At 47.9% G+C, this 15,750-nt stretch overlaps 10 non-coding genes across 10 annotated transcripts; all 10 read left to right on the top strand.

Moving 5' to 3' along the window:
- The first annotated feature begins 3,044 nt into the window (after nucleotides 1–3,044).
- Nucleotides 3,045–3,116, top strand: trnac-gca (transfer RNA cysteine (anticodon GCA)). The gene has a single exon. It is a non-coding gene; the product is annotated as a tRNA-Cys (tRNA).
- Nucleotides 3,117–3,572: 456 nt separating this feature from the next.
- Nucleotides 3,573–3,644, top strand: trnac-gca (transfer RNA cysteine (anticodon GCA)). Its single transcript has one exon. It is a non-coding gene; the product is annotated as a tRNA-Cys (tRNA).
- A 1,522-nt stretch (nucleotides 3,645–5,166) lies between these two features.
- On the top strand, nucleotides 5,167–5,238 carry trnac-gca (transfer RNA cysteine (anticodon GCA)). The gene has a single exon. It is a non-coding gene; the product is annotated as a tRNA-Cys (tRNA).
- Nucleotides 5,239–5,694: 456 nt separating this feature from the next.
- Nucleotides 5,695–5,766, top strand: trnac-gca (transfer RNA cysteine (anticodon GCA)). The gene has a single exon. It is a non-coding gene; the product is annotated as a tRNA-Cys (tRNA).
- Nucleotides 5,767–7,288: 1,522 nt separating this feature from the next.
- Nucleotides 7,289–7,360, top strand: trnac-gca (transfer RNA cysteine (anticodon GCA)). The gene has a single exon. It is a non-coding gene; the product is annotated as a tRNA-Cys (tRNA).
- A 456-nt stretch (nucleotides 7,361–7,816) lies between these two features.
- trnac-gca (transfer RNA cysteine (anticodon GCA)) lies at nucleotides 7,817–7,888 on the top strand. The gene has a single exon. It is a non-coding gene; the product is annotated as a tRNA-Cys (tRNA).
- Nucleotides 7,889–9,937: 2,049 nt separating this feature from the next.
- Nucleotides 9,938–10,009, top strand: trnac-gca (transfer RNA cysteine (anticodon GCA)). The gene has a single exon. It is a non-coding gene; the product is annotated as a tRNA-Cys (tRNA).
- A 456-nt stretch (nucleotides 10,010–10,465) lies between these two features.
- trnac-gca (transfer RNA cysteine (anticodon GCA)) lies at nucleotides 10,466–10,537 on the top strand. Its single transcript has one exon. It is a non-coding gene; the product is annotated as a tRNA-Cys (tRNA).
- Nucleotides 10,538–14,708: 4,171 nt separating this feature from the next.
- On the top strand, nucleotides 14,709–14,780 carry trnac-gca (transfer RNA cysteine (anticodon GCA)). Its single transcript has one exon. It is a non-coding gene; the product is annotated as a tRNA-Cys (tRNA).
- Nucleotides 14,781–15,236: 456 nt separating this feature from the next.
- trnac-gca (transfer RNA cysteine (anticodon GCA)) lies at nucleotides 15,237–15,308 on the top strand. The gene has a single exon. It is a non-coding gene; the product is annotated as a tRNA-Cys (tRNA).
- Nucleotides 15,309–15,750: the final 442 nt, after the last annotated feature.

The raw sequence follows: 15,750 nt of genomic DNA, 5'->3' as shown, positions 1-15,750 counted from the left end.
CACAAGAAACACTGAAGGAGGGGTGTTTTGCTACCACAGCAAGGTTCCTTCTTTGATGAACACCTCAAAGACACGAAGATCCGTGTTGCATCGTGAGATGTTGCAAAACATGCACTGCAGCGCCGAAACGAGAGCATGAAAGCATTGCACGTGCATACGGTCAGCGCCGAGGTCATCGGAGCAATATCTTCCGTCCATCTGGACTCTACCACTCAGCCATTTCCATTTCCGATGCAAATGCCATTGAAGTCAGACAGTCATTTTGGAGTTAGGTTCCACATACAAAACATCTGTGCTGCACGTAAACTGTTGAAAGGCGCAGACAAGAGAGTTGTTTTAGACAATTGTCACTGTAGTATGTGGAAAGTGTAAACATGCACCGCAGTTTTCTGTTGGGGGTATAGCTCAGTGGTAGAGCATTTTACTGCAGATCAAGAGGTCCCCAGTTCAAATCTGGGTGCCCCCTTCATAGAAGCAACTTCCCGGCACTGGAGCGGCTTTTCAAGTAACTGCCGTTGCCCATCCTGCACAGGAAACACTGAAGGAGGGGTGTTTTGCTACCACAGCAAGGTTCCTTCTATGATGAACACCTCAAAGACACAAAGATCCGTGTTGCATCGTGAGATGTTGCAAAACATGCACTGCAGCCCCGAAACGAGAGCATGAAAGCGTTGCACGTACATACGGTCAGCGCGGATGCACTCGATGAGTGCATCTGCGCAATATCTTACGTCCATCACTCAGCCATTTCCAGTTCCGATGCAAATGCCATTGAAGTCAGACAGTCATTTTGGAGTTAGGTTCCACATACAAAACATCTGTGCTGCACGTAAACTGTTGAAAGGCGCAGACAAGAGAGTTGTTTTAGACAATTGTCACTGTAGTATGTGGAAAGTGTAAACATGCACCGCAGTTTTCTGTTGGGGGTATAGCTCAGTGGTGGAGCATTTGACTGCAGATCAAGAGGTCCCCAGTTCAAATCTGGGTGCCCCCTTTATACAAGCAACTTCCCTGCACTGGAGCGGCTTTTCAAGTAACTGCCGTTGCCCATCCTGCACAGGAAACACTGAAGGAGGGGTGTTTTGCTACCACAGCAAGGTTCCTTCTATGATGAACACCTCAAAGACTCAAAGATCCGTGGTGCATCGTGAGATGTTGCAAAACATGCACTGCAGCGCAGAAACGAGAGCATGAAAGCGTTGCACGTGCATACGGTCAGCGCGGATGCACTCTATGAGTGCATCTGCGCAATATCTTCCGTCCATCACTCAGCCATTTCCATTTCCGATGCAAATGCCATTGAAGTCAGACAGTCATTTTGGAGTTAGGTTCCACATACAAAACATCTGTGCTGCACGTAAACTGTTGAAAGGCACAGACAAAAGAGTTGTTTTCGACAATTGTCACTGTAGTGTGTGGAAAGTATAAACATGCACCGCAGTTTTCCGTTGGGGGTATAGCTCAGTGGTGGAGCATTTGACTGCAGATCAAGAGGTCCCCAGTTCAAATCTGGGTGCCCCCTTTATACAAGCAACTTCCCTGCACTGGAGCGGCTTTTCAAGTAACTACCGTTGCCCATCCTGCACAGGAAACACTGAAGGAGGGGTGTTTTGCTACCACAGCAAGGTTCCTTCTATGATGAACACCTCAAAGACTCAAAGATCCGTGGTGCATCGTGAGATGTTGCAAAACATGCACTGCAGCGCAGAAACGAGAGCATGAAAGCGTTGCACGTGCATACGGTCAGCGCGGATGCACTCTATGAGTGCATCTGCGCAATATCTTCCGTCCATCTGAACTCTACCACTCAGCCATTTCCATTTCCGATGCAAATGCCATTGAAGTCAGACAGTCATTTTGGAGTTAGGTTCCACATACAAAACATCTGTGCTGCACGTAAACTGATGAAAGGCGCAGACAAGAGAGTTGTTTTAGACAATTGTCATTGTAGTATGTGGAAAGTGTAAACATGCACCGCCCTTTTCTCGTGGGAGTCTAGCTCAGTGGTAGAGCATTTGACTGCAGATCCAGAGGTCCCCAGTTCAAATCTGGGTGCCCCCTTTATACAAGCAACTTCCCTGCACTGGAGCGGCTTTTCAAGTAACTGCCGTTGCCCATCCTGCACAAGAAACACTGAAGGAGGGGTGTTTTGCTACCACAGCAAGGTTCCTTCTTTGATGAACACCTCAAAGACACGAAGATCCGTGTTGCATCGTGAGATGTTGCAAAACATGCACTGCAGCGCCGAAACGAGAGCATGAAAGCATTGCACGTGCATACGGTCAGCGCCGAGGTCATCGGAGCAATATCTTCCGTCCATCTGGACTCTACCACTCAGCCATTTCCATTTCCGATGCAAATGCCATTGAAGTCAGACAGTCATTTTGGAGTTAGGTTCCACATACAAAACATCTGTGCTGCACGTAAACTGTTGAAAGGCGCAGACAAGAGAGTTGTTTTAGACAATTGTCACTGTAGTATGTGGAAAGTGTAAACATGCACCGCAGTTTTCTGTTGGGGGTATAGCTCAGTGGTAGAGCATTTTACTGCAGATCAAGAGGTCCCCAGTTCAAATCTGGGTGCCCCCTTCATAGAAGCAACTTCCCGGCACTGGAGCGGCTTTTCAAGTAACTGCCGTTGCCCATCCTGCACAGGAAACACTGAAGGAGGGGTGTTTTGCTACCACAGCAAGGTTCCTTCTATGATGAACACCTCAAAGACACAAAGATCCGTGTTGCATCGTGAGATGTTGCAAAACATGCACTGCAGCCCCGAAACGAGAGCATGAAAGCGTTGCACGTACATACGGTCAGCGCGGATGCACTCGATGAGTGCATCTGCGCAATATCTTACGTCCATCACTCAGCCATTTCCAGTTCCGATGCAAATGCCATTGAAGTCAGACAGTCATTTTGGAGTTAGGTTCCACATACAAAACATCTGTGCTGCACGTAAACTGTTGAAAGGCGCAGACAAGAGAGTTGTTTTAGACAATTGTCACTGTAGTATGTGGAAAGTGTAAACATGCACCGCAGTTTTCTGTTGGGGGTATAGCTCAGTGGTGGAGCATTTGACTGCAGATCAAGAGGTCCCCAGTTCAAATCTGGGTGCCCCCTTTATACAAGCAACTTCCCTGCACTGGAGCGGCTTTTCAAGTAACTGCCGTTGCCCATCCTGCACAGGAAACACTGAAGGAGGGGTGTTTTGCTACCACAGCAAGGTTCCTTCTATGATGAACACCTCAAAGACTCAAAGATCCGTGGTGCATCGTGAGATGTTGCAAAACATGCACTGCAGCGCAGAAACGAGAGCATGAAAGCGTTGCACGTGCATACGGTCAGCGCGGATGCACTCTATGAGTGCATCTGCGCAATATCTTCCGTCCATCACTCAGCCATTTCCATTTCCGATGCAAATGCCATTGAAGTCAGACAGTCATTTTGGAGTTAGGTTCCACATACAAAACATCTGTGCTGCACGTAAACTGTTGAAAGGCACAGACAAAAGAGTTGTTTTCGACAATTGTCACTGTAGTGTGTGGAAAGTATAAACATGCACCGCAGTTTTCCGTTGGGGGTATAGCTCAGTGGTGGAGCATTTGACTGCAGATCAAGAGGTCCCCAGTTCAAATCTGGGTGCCCCCTTTATACAAGCAACTTCCCTGCACTGGAGCGGCTTTTCAAGTAACTACCGTTGCCCATCCTGCACAGGAAACACTGAAGGAGGGGTGTTTTGCTACCACAGCAAGGTTCCTTCTATGATGAACACCTCAAAGACTCAAAGATCCGTGGTGCATCGTGAGATGTTGCAAAACATGCACTGCAGCGCAGAAACGAGAGCATGAAAGCGTTGCACGTGCATACGGTCAGCGCGGATGCACTCTATGAGTGCATCTGCGCAATATCTTCCGTCCATCTGAACTCTACCACTCAGCCATTTCCATTTCCGATGCAAATGCCATTGAAGTCAGACAGTCATTTTGGAGTTAGGTTCCACATACAAAACATCTGTGCTGCACGTAAACTGATGAAAGGCGCAGACAAGAGAGTTGTTTTAGACAATTGTCATTGTAGTATGTGGAAAGTGTAAACATGCACCGCCCTTTTCTCGTGGGAGTCTAGCTCAGTGGTAGAGCATTTGACTGCAGATCCAGAGGTCCCCAGTTCAAATCTGGGTGCCCCCTTTATACAAGCAACTTCCCTGCACTGGAGCGGCTTTTCAAGTAACTGCCGTTGCCCATCCTGCACAAGAAACACTGAAGGAGGGGTGTTTTGCTACCACAGCAAGGTTCCTTCTTTGATGAACACCTCAAAGACACGAAGATCCGTGTTGCATCGTGAGATGTTGCAAAACATGCACTGCAGCGCCGAAACGAGAGCATGAAAGCATTGCACGTGCATACGGTCAGCGCCGAGGTCATCGGAGCAATATCTTCCGTCCATCTGGACTCTACCACTCAGCCATTTCCATTTCCGATGCAAATGCCATTGAAGTCAGACAGTCATTTTGGAGTTAGGTTCCACATACAAAACATCTGTGCTGCACGTAAACTGTTGAAAGGCGCAGACAAGAGAGTTGTTTTAGACAATTGTCACTGTAGTATGTGGAAAGTGTAAACATGCACCGCAGTTTTCTGTTGGGGGTATAGCTCAGTGGTAGAGCATTTTACTGCAGATCAAGAGGTCCCCAGTTCAAATCTGGGTGCCCCCTTCATAGAAGCAACTTCCCGGCACTGGAGCGGCTTTTCAAGTAACTGCCGTTGCCCATCCTGCACAGGAAACACTGAAGGAGGGGTGTTTTGCTACCACAGCAAGGTTCCTTCTATGATGAACACCTCAAAGACACAAAGATCCGTGTTGCATCGTGAGATGTTGCAAAACATGCACTGCAGCCCCGAAACGAGAGCATGAAAGCGTTGCACGTACATACGGTCAGCGCGGATGCACTCGATGAGTGCATCTGCGCAATATCTTACGTCCATCACTCAGCCATTTCCAGTTCCGATGCAAATGCCATTGAAGTCAGACAGTCATTTTGGAGTTAGGTTCCACATACAAAACATCTGTGCTGCACGTAAACTGTTGAAAGGCGCAGACAAGAGAGTTGTTTTAGACAATTGTCACTGTAGTATGTGGAAAGTGTAAACATGCACCGCAGTTTTCTGTTGGGGGTATAGCTCAGTGGTGGAGCATTTGACTGCAGATCAAGAGGTCCCCAGTTCAAATCTGGGTGCCCCCTTTATACAAGCAACTTCCCTGCACTGGAGCGGCTTTTCAAGTAACTGCCGTTGCCCATCCTGCACAGGAAACACTGAAGGAGGGGTGTTTTGCTACCACAGCAAGGTTCCTTCTATGATGAACACCTCAAAGACTCAAAGATCCGTGGTGCATCGTGAGATGTTGCAAAACATGCACTGCAGCCCCGAAACGAGAGCATGAAAGCGTTGCACGTACATACGGTCAGCGCGGATGCACTCTATGAGTGCATCTGCGCAATATCTTCCGTCCATCACTCAGCCATTTCCATTTCCGATGCAAATGCCATTGAAGTCAGACAGTCATTTTGGAGTTAGGTTCCACATACAAAACATCTGTGCTGCACGTAAACTGTTGAAAGGCACAGACAAAAGAGTTGTTTTCGACAATTGTCACTGTAGTGTGTGGAAAGTATAAACATGCACCGCAGTTTTCCGTTGGGGGTATAGCTCAGTGGTGGAGCATTTGACTGCAGATCAAGAGGTCCCCAGTTCAAATCTGGGTGCCCCCTTTATACAAGCAACTTCCCTGCACTGGAGCGGCTTTTCAAGTAACTACCGTTGCCCATCCTGCACAGGAAACACTGAAGGAGGGGTGTTTTGCTACCACAGCAAGGTTCCTTCTATGATGAACACCTCAAAGACTCAAAGATCCGTGGTGCATCGTGAGATGTTGCAAAACATGCACTGCAGCGCAGAAACGAGAGCATGAAAGCGTTGCACGTGCATACGGTCAGCGCGGATGCACTCTATGAGTGCATCTGCGCAATATCTTCCGTCCATCTGAACTCTACCACTCAGCCATTTCCATTTCCGATGCAAATGCCATTGAAGTCAGACAGTCATTTTGGAGTTAGGTTCCACATACAAAACATCTGTGCTGCACGTAAACTGATGAAAGGCGCAGACAAGAGAGTTGTTTTAGACAATTGTCATTGTAGTATGTGGAAAGTGTAAACATGCACCGCCCTTTTCTCGTGGGAGTCTAGCTCAGTGGTAGAGCATTTGACTGCAGATCCAGAGGTCCCCAGTTCAAATCTGGGTGCCCCCTTTATACAAGCAACTTCCCTGCACTGGAGCGGCTTTTCAAGTAACTGCCGTTGCCCATCCTGCACAAGAAACACTGAAGGAGGGGTGTTTTGCTACCACAGCAAGGTTCCTTCTTTGATGAACACCTCAAAGACACGAAGATCCGTGTTGCATCGTGAGATGTTGCAAAACATGCACTGCAGCGCCGAAACGAGAGCATGAAAGCATTGCACGTGCATACGGTCAGCGCCGAGGTCATCGGAGCAATATCTTCCGTCCATCTGGACTCTACCACTCAGCCATTTCCATTTCCGATGCAAATGCCATTGAAGTCAGACAGTCATTTTGGAGTTAGGTTCCACATACAAAACATCTGTGCTGCACGTAAACTGTTGAAAGGCGCAGACAAGAGAGTTGTTTTAGACAATTGTCACTGTAGTATGTGGAAAGTGTAAACATGCACCGCAGTTTTCTGTTGGGGGTATAGCTCAGTGGTAGAGCATTTTACTGCAGATCAAGAGGTCCCCAGTTCAAATCTGGGTGCCCCCTTCATAGAAGCAACTTCCCGGCACTGGAGCGGCTTTTCAAGTAACTGCCGTTGCCCATCCTGCACAGGAAACACTGAAGGAGGGGTGTTTTGCTACCACAGCAAGGTTCCTTCTATGATGAACACCTCAAAGACACAAAGATCCGTGTTGCATCGTGAGATGTTGCAAAACATGCACTGCAGCCCCGAAACGAGAGCATGAAAGCGTTGCACGTACATACGGTCAGCGCGGATGCACTCGATGAGTGCATCTGCGCAATATCTTACGTCCATCACTCAGCCATTTCCAGTTCCGATGCAAATGCCATTGAAGTCAGACAGTCATTTTGGAGTTAGGTTCCACATACAAAACATCTGTGCTGCACGTAAACTGTTGAAAGGCGCAGACAAGAGAGTTGTTTTAGACAATTGTCACTGTAGTATGTGGAAAGTGTAAACATGCACCGCAGTTTTCTGTTGGGGGTATAGCTCAGTGGTGGAGCATTTGACTGCAGATCAAGAGGTCCCCAGTTCAAATCTGGGTGCCCCCTTTATACAAGCAACTTCCCTGCACTGGAGCGGCTTTTCAAGTAACTGCCGTTGCCCATCCTGCACAGGAAACACTGAAGGAGGGGTGTTTTGCTACCACAGCAAGGTTCCTTCTATGATGAACACCTCAAAGACTCAAAGATCCGTGGTGCATCGTGAGATGTTGCAAAACATGCACTGCAGCCCCGAAACGAGAGCATGAAAGCGTTGCACGTACATACGGTCAGCGCGGATGCACTCTATGAGTGCATCTGCGCAATATCTTCCGTCCATCACTCAGCCATTTCCATTTCCGATGCAAATGCCATTGAAGTCAGACAGTCATTTTGGAGTTAGGTTCCACATACAAAACATCTGTGCTGCACGTAAACTGTTGAAAGGCACAGACAAAAGAGTTGTTTTCGACAATTGTCACTGTAGTGTGTGGAAAGTATAAACATGCACCGCAGTTTTCCGTTGGGGGTATAGCTCAGTGGTGGAGCATTTGACTGCAGATCAAGAGGTCCCCAGTTCAAATCTGGGTGCCCCCTTTATACAAGCAACTTCCCTGCACTGGAGCGGCTTTTCAAGTAACTGCCGTTGCCCATCCTGCACAAGAAACACTGAAGGAGGGGTGTTTTGCTACCACAGCAAGGTTCCTTCTTTGATGAACACCTCAAAGACACGAAGATCCGTGTTGCATCGTGAGATGTTGCAAAACATGCACTGCAGCGCCGAAACGAGAGCATGAAAGCATTGCACGTGCATACGGTCAGCGCCGAGGTCATCGGAGCAATATCTTCCGTCCATCTGGACTCTACCACTCAGCCATTTCCATTTCCGATGCAAATGCCATTGAAGTCAGACAGTCATTTTGGAGTTAGGTTCCACATACAAAACATCTGTGCTGCACGTAAACTGTTGAAAGGCGCAGACAAGAGAGTTGTTTTAGACAATTGTCACTGTAGTATGTGGAAAGTGTAAACATGCACCGCAGTTTTCTGTTGGGGGTATAGCTCAGTGGTAGAGCATTTTACTGCAGATCAAGAGGTCCCCAGTTCAAATCTGGGTGCCCCCTTCATAGAAGCAACTTCCCGGCACTGGAGCGGCTTTTCAAGTAACTGCCGTTGCCCATCCTGCACAGGAAACACTGAAGGAGGGGTGTTTTGCTACCACAGCAAGGTTCCTTCTATGATGAACACCTCAAAGACACAAAGATCCGTGTTGCATCGTGAGATGTTGCAAAACATGCACTGCAGCCCCGAAACGAGAGCATGAAAGCGTTGCACGTACATACGGTCAGCGCGGATGCACTCGATGAGTGCATCTGCGCAATATCTTACGTCCATCACTCAGCCATTTCCAGTTCCGATGCAAATGCCATTGAAGTCAGACAGTCATTTTGGAGTTAGGTTCCACATACAAAACATCTGTGCTGCACGTAAACTGTTGAAAGGCGCAGACAAGAGAGTTGTTTTAGACAATTGTCACTGTAGTATGTGGAAAGTGTAAACATGCACCGCAGTTTTCTGTTGGGGGTATAGCTCAGTGGTAGAGCATTTTACTGCAGATCAAGAGGTCCCCAGTTCAAATCTGGGTGCCCCCTTTATACAAGCAACTTCCCTGCACTGGAGCGGCTTTTCAAGTAACTGCCGTTGCCCATCCTGCACAGGAAACACTGAAGGAGGGGTGTTTTGCTACCACAGCAAGGTTCCTTCTATGATGAACACCTCAAAGACTCAAAGATCCGTGGTGCATCGTGAGATGTTGCAAAACATGCACTGCAGCCCCGAAACGAGAGCATGAAAGCGTTGCACGTACATACGGTCAGCGCGGATGCACTCTATGAGTGCATTTGCGCAATATCTTCCGTCCATCTGAACTCTACCACTCAGCCATTTCCATTTCCGATGCAAATGCCATTGAAGTCAGACAGTCATTTTGGAGTTAGGTTCCACATACAAAACATCTGTGCTGCACGTAAACTGATGAAAGGCGCAGACAAGAGAGTTGTTTTAGACAATTGTCATTGTAGTATGTGGAAAGTGTAAACATGCACCGCCCTTTTCTCGTGGGAGTCTAGCTCAGTGGTAGAGCATTTGACTGCAGATCCAGAGGTCCCCAGTTCAAATCTGGGTGCCCCCTTTATACAAGCAACTTCCCTGCACTGGAGCGGCTTTTCAAGTAACTGCCGTTGCCCATCCTGCACAGGAAACACTGAAGGAGGGGTGTTTTGCTACCACAGCAAGGTTCCTTCTTTGATGAACACCTCAAAGACACGAAGATCCGTGTTGCATCGTGAGATGTTGCAAAACATGCACTGCAGCGCCGAAACGAGAGCATGAAAGCATTGCACGTGCATACGGTCAGCGCCGAGGTCATCGGAGCAATATCTTCCGTCCATCTGGACTCTACCACTCAGCCATTTCCATTTCCGATGCAAATGCCATTGAAGTCAGACAGTCATTTTGGAGTTAGGTTCCACATACAAAACATCTGTGCTGCACGTAAACTGTTGAAAGGCGCAGACAAGAGAGTTGTTTTAGACAATTGTCACTGTAGTATGTGGAAAGTGTAAACATGCACCGCAGTTTTCTGTTGGGGGTATAGCTCAGTGGTGGAGCATTTGACTGCAGATCAAGAGGTCCCCAGTTCAAATCTGGGTGCCCCCTTTATACAAGCAACTTCCCTGCACTGGAGCGGCTTTTCAAGTAACTGCCGTTGCCCATCCTGCACAGGAAACACTGAAGGAGGGGTGTTTTGCTACCACAGCAAGGTTCCTTCTATGATGAACACCTCAAAGACTCAAAGATCCGTGGTGCATCGTGAGATGTTGCAAAACATGCACTGCAGCGCAGAAACGAGAGCATGAAAGCGTTGCACGTGCATACGGTCAGCGTGGATGCACTCTATGAGTGCATCTGCGCAATATCTTCCGTCCATCACTCAGCCATTTCCATTTCCGATGCAAATGCCATTGAAGTCAGACAGTCATTTTGGAGTTAGGTTCCACATACAAAACATCTGTGCTGCACGTAAACTGTTGAAAGGCACAGACAAAAGAGTTGTTTTCGACAATTGTCACTGTAGTGTGTGGAAAGTATAAACATGCACCGCAGTTTTCCGTTGGGGGTATAGCTCAGTGGTGGAGCATTTGACTGCAGATCAAGAGGTCCCCAGTTCAAATCTGGGTGCCCCCTTTATACAAGCAACTTCCCTGCACTGGAGCGGCTTTTCAAGTAACTACCGTTGCCCATCCTGCACAGGAAACACTGAAGGAGGGGTGTTTTGCTACCACAGCAAGGTTCCTTCTATGATGAACACCTCAAAGACTCAAAGATCCGTGGTGCATCGTGAGATGTTGCAAAACATGCACTGCAGCGCAGAAACGAGAGCATGAAAGCGTTGCACGTGCATACGGTCAGCGCGGATGCACTCTATGAGTGCATCTGCGCAATATCTTCCGTCCATCTGAACTCTACCACTCAGCCATTTCCATTTCCGATGCAAATGCCATTGAAGTCAGACAGTCATTTTGGAGTTAGGTTCCACATACAAAACATCTGTGCTGCACGTAAACTGATGAAAGGCGCAGACAAGAGAGTTGTTTTAGACAATTGTCATTGTAGTATGTGGAAAGTGTAAACATGCACCGCCCTTTTCTCGTGGGAGTCTAGCTCAGTGGTAGAGCATTTGACTGCAGATCCAGAGGTCCCCAGTTCAAATCTGGGTGCCCCCTTTATACAAGCAACTTCCCTGCACTGGAGCGGCTTTTCAAGTAACTGCCGTTGCCCATCCTGCACAAGAAACACTGAAGGAGGGGTGTTTTGCTACCACAGCAAGGTTCCTTCTTTGATGAACACCTCAAAGACACGAAGATCCGTGTTGCATCGTGAGATGTTGCAAAACATGCACTGCAGCGCCGAAACGAGAGCATGAAAGCATTGCACGTGCATACGGTCAGCGCCGAGGTCATCGGAGCAATATCTTCCGTCCATCTGGACTCTACCACTCAGCCATTTCCATTTCCGATGCAAATGCCATTGAAGTCAGACAGTCATTTTGGAGTTAGGTTCCACATACAAAACATCTGTGCTGCACGTAAACTGTTGAAAGGCGCAGACAAGAGAGTTGTTTTAGACAATTGTCACTGTAGTATGTGGAAAGTGTAAACATGCACCGCAGTTTTCTGTTGGGGGTATAGCTCAGTGGTAGAGCATTTTACTGCAGATCAAGAGGTCCCCAGTTCAAATCTGGGTGCCCCCTTCATAGAAGCAACTTCCCGGCACTGGAGCGGCTTTTCAAGTAACTGCCGTTGCCCATCCTGCACAGGAAACACTGAAGGAGGGGTGTTTTGCTACCACAGCAAGGTTCCTTCTATGATGAACACCTCAAAGACACAAAGATCCGTGTTGCATCGTGAGATGTTGCAAAACATGCACTGCAGCCCCGAAACGAGAGCATGAAAGCGTTGCACGTACATACGGTCAGCGCGGATGCACTCGATGAGTGCATCTGCGCAATATCTTACGTCCATCACTCAGCCATTTCCAGTTCCGATGCAAATGCCATTGAAGTCAGACAGTCATTTTGGAGTTAGGTTCCACATACAAAACATCTGTGCTGCACGTAAACTGATGAAAGGCGCAGACAAGAGAGTTGTTTTAGACAATTGTCATTGTAGTATGTGGAAAGTGTAAACATGCACCGCCCTTTTCTCGTGGGAGTCTAGCTCAGTGGTAGAGCATTTGACTGCAGATCCAGAGGTCCCCAGTTCAAATCTGGGTGCCCCCTTTATACAAGCAACTTCCCTGCACTGGAGCGGCTTTTCAAGTAACTGCCGTTGCCCATCCTGCACAGGAAACACTGAAGGAGGGGTGTTTTGCTACCACAGCAAGGTTCCTTCTTTGATGAACACCTCAAAGACACGAAGATCCGTGTTGCATCGTGAGATGTTGCAAAACATGCACTGCAGCGCCGAAACGAGAGCATGAAAGCATTGCACGTGCATACGGTCAGCGCCGAGGTCATCGGAGCAATATCTTCCGTCCATCTGGACTCTACCACTCAGCCATTTCCATTTCCGATGCAAATGCCATTGAAGTCAGACAGTCATTTTGGAGTTAGGTTCCACATACAAAACATCTGTGCTGCACGTAAACTGTTGAAAGGCGCAGACAAGAGAGTTGTTTTAGACAATTGTCACTGTAGTATGTGGAAAGTGTAAACATGCACCGCAGTTTTCTGTTGGGGGTATAGCTCAGTGGTAGAGCATTTTACTGCAGATCAAGAGGTCCCCAGTTCAAATCTGGGTGCCCCCTTCATAGAAGCAACTTCCCGGCACTGGAGCGGCTTTTCAAGTAACTGCCGTTGCCCATCCTGCACAGGAAACACTGAAGGAGGGGTGTTTTGCTACCACAGCAAGGTTCCTTCTATGATGAACACCTCAAAGACACAAAGATCCGTGTTGCATCGTGAGATGTTGCAAAACATGCACTGCAGCCCCAAAACGAGAGCATGAAAGCGTTGCACGTACATACGGTCAGCGCGGATGCACTCGATGAGTGCATCTGCGCAATATCTTACGTCCATCACTCAGCCATTTCCATTTCCGATGCAAATGCCATTGAAGTCAGACAGTCATTTTGGAGTTAGGTTCCACATACAAAACTTCTGTGCTGCACGTAAACTGATGAAAGGCGCAGACAAGAGAGTTGTTTTAGACAATTGTCACTGTAGTATGTGGAAAGTGTAAACATGCACCGCAGTTTTCTGTTGGGGGTATAGCTCAGTGGTAGAGCATTTTACTGCAGATCAAGAGGTCCCCAGTTCAAATCTGGGTGCCCCCTTTATACAAGCAACTTCCCTGCACTGGAGCGGCTTTTCAAGTAACTGCCGTTGCCCATCCTGCACAGGAAACACTGAAGGAGGGGTGTTTTGCTACCACAGCAAGGTTCCTTCTATGATGAACACCTCAAAGACTCAAAGATCCGTGGTGCATCGTGAGATGTTGCAAAACATGCACTGCAGCCCCGAAACGAGAGCATGAAAGCGTTGCACGTACATACGGTCAGCGCGGATGCACTCTATGAGTGCATTTGCGCAATATCTTCCGTCCATCTGAACTCTACCACTCAGCCATTTCCATTTCCGATGCAAATGCCATTGAAGTCAGACAGTCATTTTGGAGTTAGGTTCCACATACAAAACATCTGTGCTGCACGTAAACTGATGAAAGGCGCAGACAAGAGAGTTGTTTTAGACAATTGTCATTGTAGTATGTGGAAAGTGTAAACATGCACCGCCCTTTTCTCGTGGGAGTCTAGCTCAGTGGTAGAGCATTTGACTGCAGATCCAGAGGTCCCCAGTTCAAATCTGGGTGCCCCCTTTATACAAGCAACTTCCCTGCACTGGAGCGGCTTTTCAAGTAACTGCCGTTGCCCATCCTGCACAGGAAACACTGAAGGAGGGGTGTTTTGCTACCACAGCAAGGTTCCTTCTTTGATGAACACCTCAAAGACACGAAGATCCGTGTTGCATCGTGAGATGTTGCAAAACATGCACTGCAGCGCCGAAACGAGAGCATGAAAGCATTGCACGTGCATACGGTCAGCGCCGAGGTCATCGGAGCAATATCTTCCGTCCATCTGGACTCTACCACTCAGCCATTTCCATTTCCGATGCAAATGCCATTGAAGTCAGACAGTCATTTTGGAGTTAGGTTCCACATACAAAACATCTGTGCTGCACGTAAACTGTTGAAAGGCGCAGACAAGAGAGTTGTTTTAGACAATTGTCACTGTAGTATGTGAAAAGTGTAAACATGCACCGCAGTTTTCTGTTGGGGGTATAGCTCAGTGGTAGAGCATTTTACTGCAGATCAAGAGGTCCCCAGTTCAAATCTGGGTGCCCCCTTCATAGAAGCAACTTCCCGGCACTGGAGCGGCTTTTCAAGTAACTGCCGTTGCCCATCCTGCACAGGAAACACTGAAGGAGGGGTGTTTTGCTACCACAGCAAGGTTCCTTCTATGATGAACACCTCAAAGACACAAAGATCCGTGTTGCATCGTGAGATGTTGCAAAACATGCACTGCAGCCCCGAAACGAGAGCATGAAAGCGTTGCACGTACATACGGTCAGCGCGGATGCACTCGATGAGTGCATCTGCGCAATATCTTACGTCCATCACTCAGCCATTTCCAGTTCCGATGCAAATGCCATTGAAGTCAGACAGTCATTTTGGAGTTAGGTTCCACATACAAAACATCTGTGCTGCACGTAAACTGTTGAAAGGCGCAGACAAGAGAGTTGTTTTAGACAATTGTCACTGTAGTATGTGGAAAGTGTAAACATGCACCGCAGTTTTCTGTTGGGGGTATAGCTCAGTGGTGGAGCATTTGACTGCAGATCAAGAGGTCCCCAGTTCAAATCTGGGTGCCCCCTTTATACAAGCAACTTCCCTGCACTGGAGCGGCTTTTTGAGTAACTGCCGTTGCCCATCCTGCACAGGAAACACTGAAGGAGGGGTGTTTTGCTACCACAGCAAGGTTCCTTCTATGATGAACACCTCAAAGACTCAAAGATCCGTGGTGCATCGTGAGATGTTGCAAAACATGCACTGCAGCGCAGAAACGAGAGCATGAAAGCGTTGCACGTGCATACGGTCAGCGCGGATGCACTCTATGAGTGCATCTGCGCAATATCTTCCGTCCATCACTCAGCCATTTCCATTTCCGATGCAAATGCCATTGAAGTCAGACAGTCATTTTGGAGTTAGGTTCCACATACAAAACATCTGTGCTGCACGTAAACTGTTGAAAGGCACAGACAAAAGAGTTGTTTTCGACAATTGTCACTGTAGTGTGTGGAAAGTATAAACATGCACCGCAGTTTTCCGTTGGGGGTATAGCTCAGTGGTGGAGCATTTGACTGCAGATCAAGAGGTCCCCAGTTCAAATCTGGGTGCCCCCTTTATACAAGCAACTTCCCTGCACTGGAGCGGCTTTTCAAGTAACTACCGTTGCCCATCCTGCACAGGAAACACTGAAGGAGGGGTGTTTTGCTACCACAGCAAGGTTCCTTCTATGATGAACACCTCAAAGACTCAAAGATCCGTGGTGCATCGTGAGATGTTGCAAAACATGCACTGCAGCGCAGAAACGAGAGCATGAAAGCGTTGCACGTGCATACGGTCAGCGCGGATGCACTCTATGAGTGCATCTGCGCAATATCTTCCGTCCATCTGAACTCTACCACTCAGCCATTTCCATTTCCGATGCAAATGCCATTGAAGTCAGACAGTCATTTTGGAGTTAGGTTCCACATACAAAACATCTGTGCTGCACGTAAACTGATGAAAGGCGCAGACAAGAGAGTTGTTTTAGACAATTGTCATTGTAGTATGTGGAAAGTG

The sequence above is a fragment of the Chiloscyllium punctatum genome, chromosome 42 (assembly GCF_047496795.1).
Source record: "Chiloscyllium punctatum isolate Juve2018m chromosome 42, sChiPun1.3, whole genome shotgun sequence".
NCBI lineage: Eukaryota > Metazoa > Chordata > Chondrichthyes > Orectolobiformes > Hemiscylliidae > Chiloscyllium > Chiloscyllium punctatum.
Note: the sequence above shows the minus strand (reverse complement) of the source record. Positions and strands in the feature narration are given on the sequence as shown.